We start from the raw sequence: 8,228 nt of genomic DNA, 5'->3' as shown, positions 1-8,228 counted from the left end.
CATTAGAAGTTTGAGCAACTGATACAGGCGGCTGTACAAACATGAATTATTGCTAGACCAATCTATTGTAATGCTTTTGTGGAGGGTGTCTACCTTTCGTCTCTTTTGTCAAAAAACACCTCATATAGAGGCATGTAAATGCAATTCTACGGTATTTTGAGAAAAACAGCTCTGATAGACTTTTCAATTAACCACTGGGTTATTGTAATGACCAAGCATCTCATCTGTATCCAAAGAATGTAACATTCCAAACAAATAAAAGGGCCCATACATAAACAAGATTTATTAACAGGGATCAAAACTATTCTCTTTGTTTTTCACTGACACAATTGTTTATACCGATTTTCAGTAAATAGAAGACCTAAAATGAGTGCAATATCGTATGGAAATTTGGCAGATTCAGATTTGTTAATTAATTTTAATTAATTTTATATTATCACTTTTGACGCATTCGTAAGCAGGTAAGAATTTAGCACAAAGAATGAAAATATTACATTGTCAGCTTAAAACAGGGCCGGCGCTAATAAAGGGATACAATGCAGTAGAGTGATGAACTGCCAAGATATTCTGCTCACGATGTGGTTTTTCAATAAGAGCATGTTCCGCACATCCTGCGATTCCAGGTAAAATCCATTCTGAATGGCTTGATCTATGTATCCAGTCTGCACCATAAAACTGAGCAGGCGATTGGTAACCACTTGGAAAAACATTTCCCCACTGACATTAGTTAACGTAATGTTTCTAAGCAATTCTGATTTAGATTTGTCCCCCTCTTTTGGTATATATAAAGACAGCGTCTCCTACTCTCCACAACAGAGGTACTTTTTTCTTCCTCCAGATTCTCTTCAGGATAATCTGGATTTCTTGTATACCAGATATGGAATAGAATATGGAATAGAATTCATACCTGGAGCAGATTTGTTCCTGTTCTTCAATATTACTTAGTTCAACTCTGTCAAGGTTCTGCTGCAAATTGGTGCCTTGGGGCTTCTGCTTTTGGGATGCCTCTCAAGGGGTTATACCGATATTGGCGTTTGTTCAAGATAAGTGTTACGAAAGTATGTATCTACAACTTCCTTTCTAAATTCTAGTGCACCTTGGTCACCTTCGGTGTCCAATAGTTTTTAGCATACTGGTGAGGGATACCCCTGTACTCCCCGTGTTGATATTAGGTACGAACCCGGGGGAGGCCCTCCCTATCTGAAATGGCAGGGATGTGCCTCGGCCATGTTAAAAGTAGGGGGCATTCAGGTCAAATGTACAATTACAAAAATATGGGGTCATTAAGTACACAACCTAAAAAAATGGGGTCATTCGGTATGAAACTTTGAAAAAAGGATGGTGGTCATTGGGGTAATAAATTGTAAATGTGAGTCATTGGGTACAGGATTGCCAAAAGAGTATCATTAATTACACATAAATAAGTGCCAAACAGCGAAAAAACAACTTGGCCACCTCGGAAATTTGAGAAGTCTCATTATTTCTGGAGGAGAACACAAATACCACATTTGGGAATTAAACAGGGGGGTCATTGGGTAGCAGGAAATAGAAAAAAGGGGGTCATTGAGTACATGAATTTTTTTAAAGGGGGTCATTGGGTAATAGGTAGGACCATAACACAAAAAAGGGGGTCATTGGGTACAAGCCGGTTTGAAAAAGGGGGTCTATCCCGAGGCACATGATGCATATCTGTTATGGAAGTGCCCCCCGGGGGTACGAAATCCAAAATATGAAAGCAATTCTAGTTTGGTGCTGAAATGGCAGCCATCATGGATTTCATATGATGTAATCAAGAGTTTCCAGACAGACCATGATAATGACCACCAAAATGACCACCATAAGTTAAATATGAAGATGGTTACAAATAAAACCATGAATTGACGGCCATATTGGCAGCCATCTTGGATTGACCATAATGTAATACTTACCTGACTTTCTAAATAGTTTTAATGAATTCATTGACCCCCAAAACCTATGACTAGACACCAAAATCACCATGCCAGGTTGAATCAGCCACTGTCTGGAAAATGTGTTGATTTTAAATTGAATTTGTAAAAAATATTCAGGCGCTAGGCCTACAAATTTCTTTAATATAAAGTAGAAAAACCATCCATCACTGCAGTCAGCGAATCAATCAAATAAAAAGAACGAAAGAAATGAACAAGAACAAGAAAGAAAGAAAAAAACAAAAGAAAGAAAGAAAGAAGAAAAAGGGGAAAAGAAAAGGAGAAAAAAAAGACATGTGGGGAAAAATGAAGAAAAAATTAGAAAAAGAGGAAAAAATATAATAAATTCAACCACATTAAACTCATATTAATTAGAGATTCATTATGATAGTTCAGCGCCTTAACCGTTCGGCCACCCACCAACTTACGCAATTGTTTGATCTCAAAGCGGCTATACAGGGTGTCCCAGAGAAATTACCGAGTGAATAAAATTGAACGTAAGTCGAAAAATAGACATCAAAATCAAAAACATTAAAATGTAGCGCATAGCCTATTTTGTTGTGCATAACATACGAAAATTTGATTTGATTCGGTTGACTGGTTCCGAAGAAATGAACGATTGTATAATGGGTGCATCAATGCAGTTCATTCCAAGTTTGATCAACAGGCGCTTTTTTCATACTCGATCACTGCTTCCTGAACTTTGTGTATCTCATTACATTTAGTCCACATTATCTATTAAAACCTGACGGTGTTATGGCAGAGGATGATTTAAGCACTTCCCACCACGCCACTGTGTTGACTTGCGGTTAGCACAGCTGTGTGAGTGAACATGACACCGCTGCTCGCACATTGCATTGACAGGCATGGTTAAATTTGAACTGATATATTTACAATAAAAACGCATTCAAAATGCTAGTCGATTTCACATTTTATGTTACCTACAGAAGATGTGAATTATCCATTATGCATACATCACTTTTGTTCTGAAATCGACCAAGTAATAATGACACACGCACAATTCTTAAACAACATCTTTTGCACAGAATTCAATGGGATTTGAAAAGTAAAGTGGCAGTTGAAACTCTAGTGATAACACGTTTACAGTGCATGATGGGGCTTCCTTAAATCATCATCTGGTGTTATGGCATTCATGCTTCATTGAAGATGAATAACAGTTTGTCCGAGAAAAATTTGATTTCTGCAATTGGAAGCGCTCCAGCTTTAATTCTTTAGGTTGTACAAATATATTATATTTTAACGTTACAAAGAACATTTGAGCCAAGAATGGCAATGACCTAGTGCTTACAGCTTTACGTGTGATTTTTGATACCATGCAACATTAATGTTGAAGTTTTGAAAGATTTAAACTTTGAATTACAATTTCTTGGAAATATTCCGAAAACATTAATGTGTGTGAGAATTTTTTTAAGCCAGCTGGAATTCTTTATGTAGTAATTCTTTATGCAACATTTATATCAACATTAACAAAAAAGATATTGACAAATACCGTGCATCATCTTACATGCAAGCTTTCATTTTCAATATTGTGCAGGTTTTCAAATTTGAACAAAACCTAATTAAATGCTTTCCTTTTCAAGACACATGTTGTTTAAAAAGAACGAAAAGGATTTCATAGAACAAAATATGAAGCCCATTGACAGTTTAACCACTAGTGCGCATTATGTTGAATGATCTTTCTTTCAAACTTGGAATGAAGTGAATTGACACATGCATTACGTAATCGCTCATTTCTTCGAGATCAGTCAACCGATTCCAGTAAAATTAGCGTATAAGATGCAGGATAAGATGGGCTACATGCTGATATTTAGACTTGTGGATTCTGATGTTCATTTCTCGACTTACGTCCAAATTCATTTGCACGGTAATTTTTTCTGGGACACCCTGTATAATTACAATTTGATGCAATAAGGTGATTACAATCTCGTCCGCACAATGGCTGTTAGAATAAACAAGCATATCGGTCTGAAACAGAGGATGATTTAAGCACTTCCCAGCAAGTGTTGCGGTTAACACAGCTGTGTGAGTGAACATGACACCACTGCCCGCCCACTGCATACACACGTGCATGGTTAAATTTGAATTTGGATAGATATATTTACAATAAAAACACCTTCTAAAAGTTGGTCGATTTCACATTTTATGTTATCTACAGAAGGCGTGTATTATCCTTCATGCATACATCACTTTAGTAATAATGACACACGGGCAATTCTAAAACAACATCTTTTGCACAGAGTTCAATGGGATTTGAAAAGTAAAGTGGCAGTTGAAACACTAGTGATAACACTTTTACAGTGCATGATGGGGCTTCCTTAAATCATCCTCTGGGTCTGAAATTTCAGAGGCACCGATGGCGGAAAAAAACTCGTTTTTTTGTGCAAAATTAGCTTCAATTTGGAGTGAAAATGAAATGGTATAGCGAGTGCCAGAATCTTGAGAATAATGTAGGTAGTTAGATGTCTAAATTATGAAGATATTGATAATATAACAAAACAGTTGTTTTGGTCATGCAAGATTCTCCAACATGTTCCCCCAAAACGAGCTTCTAAAATTTCTGATTAATGGTGACATTATTTCTTTGATCGGTTGCAGTACAATACAACAAAGTAGAAAGCAATCACTCGGCGTGGTTTTATACGGGGCACACATTTGAATAAAATAACATAGAACGCGTTTTTGATCTTCAAACGGATTCTGACAATTACATACAAAAATAATGTAAAGCTACATACAACGCACCAACATTTCTCTCATTTGGGATATTTGCTTGCTGAGAAAACTTGATTTTAGAGAACGTTTTACTTTCTACGAGACATGTTACTTTCTATCTTAAAAACAAGTCCTATTTGAAGAGACTTTCCTTTGATTATTTTAATCAAATCACTTCCTTTCAGTGTTGAGCACCAGATATATCATTATGATAGTATATTGTATTTCTTTGATTGCTTCCAATATTGTACTTTCTATGGTAAACGGAACTAAAACACTGAATAACTACCCTTGACCAAGTACACAACAGTAACAAATAGAATGACGTAGGTAGTAACTGAACTGGAAAAAACGCAAATCCCTCACCCCACGCAGGATAATATCTTGTCACGTTAGGTACTATTCACTTATATTCAATTCGACGGCAGAAGTTAAGGTAAGTGCTTTTTAGTAAAACACTTAACACATATTAATATTATTAAGTCAATAAATGTTTTACATGTCGCGTGTGGAAAACTGTTTTGCAAGTTTTAGATACTTTAGTAGTGTAGATCACCGGCAAGATCCAGTCACATCCTGGCGTTTATAACACTGCGTATGCCTAGTTTCGAAACAGTTCTTATACTACTGATACACGTGTAAGCACCAAACCAAACTAAGCTGCTGCATTTGCCTATAGCGCCTAGATATCACATTATTACTGATCGGGTTCAATAACTTCTGTATACTATCAAAGGTATAGGCCTTCTGGAATGTTTGGGAAACTGCAACAACTGAACTTAGGTATAACAGGCAGACTAATATTTTGTTATTGTATTGACTATTGACAAAAGAAAAAACAACACAATTCTTCAATATGAAACTGATTTTCCGTGATTTTAAAATGCATATCTTTACTTGTCATTTTGTGTTTTGCTCACTTTGTTTGTTTGTTTGTTTGTTTGTTTGTTTAAACGTGGATTGGATACACACTTGGGTGTGATAGAACTATACTCAAATACTCAAACAAAATGCTTAAGTCAAATTAAAAAACCTAATGTTGAAATGATTGTCTTTGTCTTGTCCTTGTCCTTGTCCTGACATGTTTGTCCCGGATAAAGACCCCCATACACCTACATACTTGACATTTAGTATGGAATATTTTTCGCAACATTCCAAGACTGGTCTAGACGGGGTCTACAAAAAATCGCACGGGCTAAATATTAAGAGCAGTGTGTCGGGAGATGGTGTAATATAATTATTTGATAGAAAATGTGCTTTCCATGAGTTTATATTATGACGCTGATATAAATGTTGTAATATAAATATTAGCTTTAAATGGCGAATTTAAGGAAACTGAATTTGAGTTTTGTGGGGGTAAGATTTCCGAATTTGAGCAACATTATTCTGATATTATAAAATTGATTGAGGTTCGAGGTGATATTTACTGAACTTTAATACCAATGTTCGTCAGAACTGAAATGTACTTGTAAGCAGGGGGAGCTTTAAAAATATGTCTCTTAAGGGATGTGGCTGTAGGAACAAAGACCAAACAAACATATTCTTGTTTACGCCGTAATATTGTAGTATTTCAACCATTTTACAACTTCAGCTGTGTAACTTGCAAAAATTCCCGCTAAAAAGTGGTTCTTTGAATTTTTTAAAATACATTAAAAATCGCATTGGACTTTTCGTACTGATTATACTATAATGATTACCTGCCTATAATGTTCTGATCACACTATAGACTGGGATTATATGTGACCCCATTGCCAGGCAATTTGTTCCTATTGTTCCTTGTCTGGAAAAATTCAGGGACCGTGCTTTTAAATAACCCACCAGAACACAATAAGGCCATTGACCTGTGTAGTGGTCATACGTTGTTCATTCGACCATAAAAGATTTCTAGTCCCTCAGCAACTCATTAAAATGCGTTGCATCAGGTCAGGGATTCTATTATAATAATTCTAATCCTTTCTTTGAGGTGAATAGATAAAAGAGAGTTCTTGAAAAACAGGTGTGATGTTGTAGATAATATATTATCATCAAAGTTGCTGGCATATAGGACATTTCGTGGAAGTGGCGCTTATTATATATTTCTTGTAAACACAATCTAATGTGGTACTCGCTACATGGAGAAGGTCGGTCTGCAAATGTCCATGCATGAAGCTATATAGTAGAGATATTATAGCTTCATGTTCAGTGTAAATCAATTAAAATACTATAGCTGGATATCAAAAAATCGTGATGCATTCCTTCTTGTTATGGACGATATTAATTTTGATATTACTGTGACAAAATCCATTCCCTTCTCAATTGATTAGGCTCCAGTCTTAGGCTTTCTTTTCTAAAAATAAATCATAGGGCCTAAAGGCAATTAAATATGGGCTAAACCCATATTCGGTATGCGGAAAGTTTTCATAGTCATCTATTACCTATACCAGGGGTCCGCAAATAGCGTGGCTTCCCGAGTGGCGCGAGGCGCCGTTTAGATTTAAAATAAATAAATAAATAAATAAATAAATTCCCATGTTCTCCGTGTAAAGACAGGCTAAAATAGTGCAAAATATTGCACCAAATGGCGTCATTTGCACCTCAACTTAAAAAAAAACCACGTTAACTTCACAGGGGGCACCCTCTGACTCCCCGGCCGTGCTAAAGCACCGCGAAAGCTGCTTCGCAGCCATTGAGTGGCGCTTTTCAGTCTTTATTTCATGTGGCGCTTCAACAAACCTATTTGAGGAAGCCTGACCTATACCAGTTTTCACCCCGATGTGGCAGTGACGTCAACGCGTTGAAGCAGCTGTTTCGCTCGCGCATCTATGCGGTGTCTTTAAGCGCGTGCGAGTGTACACCAGCGCTTTGATCGAACGCTAGGGGTGTAATGAAATTCATACAGTGCTGATGTCACTGCCATATCAGTAGCCTGAATCCTTCTGGCCTCTAATGACGGCGTCTTTTATTTACCCACAATCCGTCACTTTGCCTTATTCACCAACAGCACAACCCGATGACCGTGCGTAGTTGTTGAAAAACTGAAGGATCCAGTCTACCACATCAGGGTGAAAATGGTATAGCTTATCGCAAACCAGCCAAATTTGTATATGTTTGAATAGCTATAGAATACCCGTGAATATAGTGTCAGAAACTCTCACACATCTTGGGATAACCTTGTCATTAATGTGAGACAGAAAGCAACGCCATTTTGGGGATATATTTGAACATTGCGAGGGAAAACATTGCGGTAAAAGTAAGTTAATCATGAAAATCGTTTAATTCTAATAATATCAACCAGTAACGGACACTTAGCCAAGACTATGTGAGAAGTTTGGGGTATGTAAAGCATTTTCTTGTTATAAAAAACAAGGAAAAAGCAGTCCAAAATTAAACAACTCGATATTTTAAAAAGTACATTTTGAGAAGGCCTACGCTGGTTCTTTTAATTCTAGTTCAAAATCTGTTCATCACCTGCAGTCCGATTTGGTATCTACGGCTTCATAAAAGTATTGGGAACTCTTTTGGATGGTATTTTGATTTAAAAAAACGATACTGTTAAAAATATCGGTATTT

Source organism: Amphiura filiformis, chromosome 5, assembly GCF_039555335.1.
Source record: "Amphiura filiformis chromosome 5, Afil_fr2py, whole genome shotgun sequence".
Classification (NCBI taxonomy): Eukaryota; Metazoa; Echinodermata; class Ophiuroidea; order Amphilepidida; family Amphiuridae; genus Amphiura; species Amphiura filiformis.
This window is presented reverse-complemented; position numbering follows the sequence as displayed.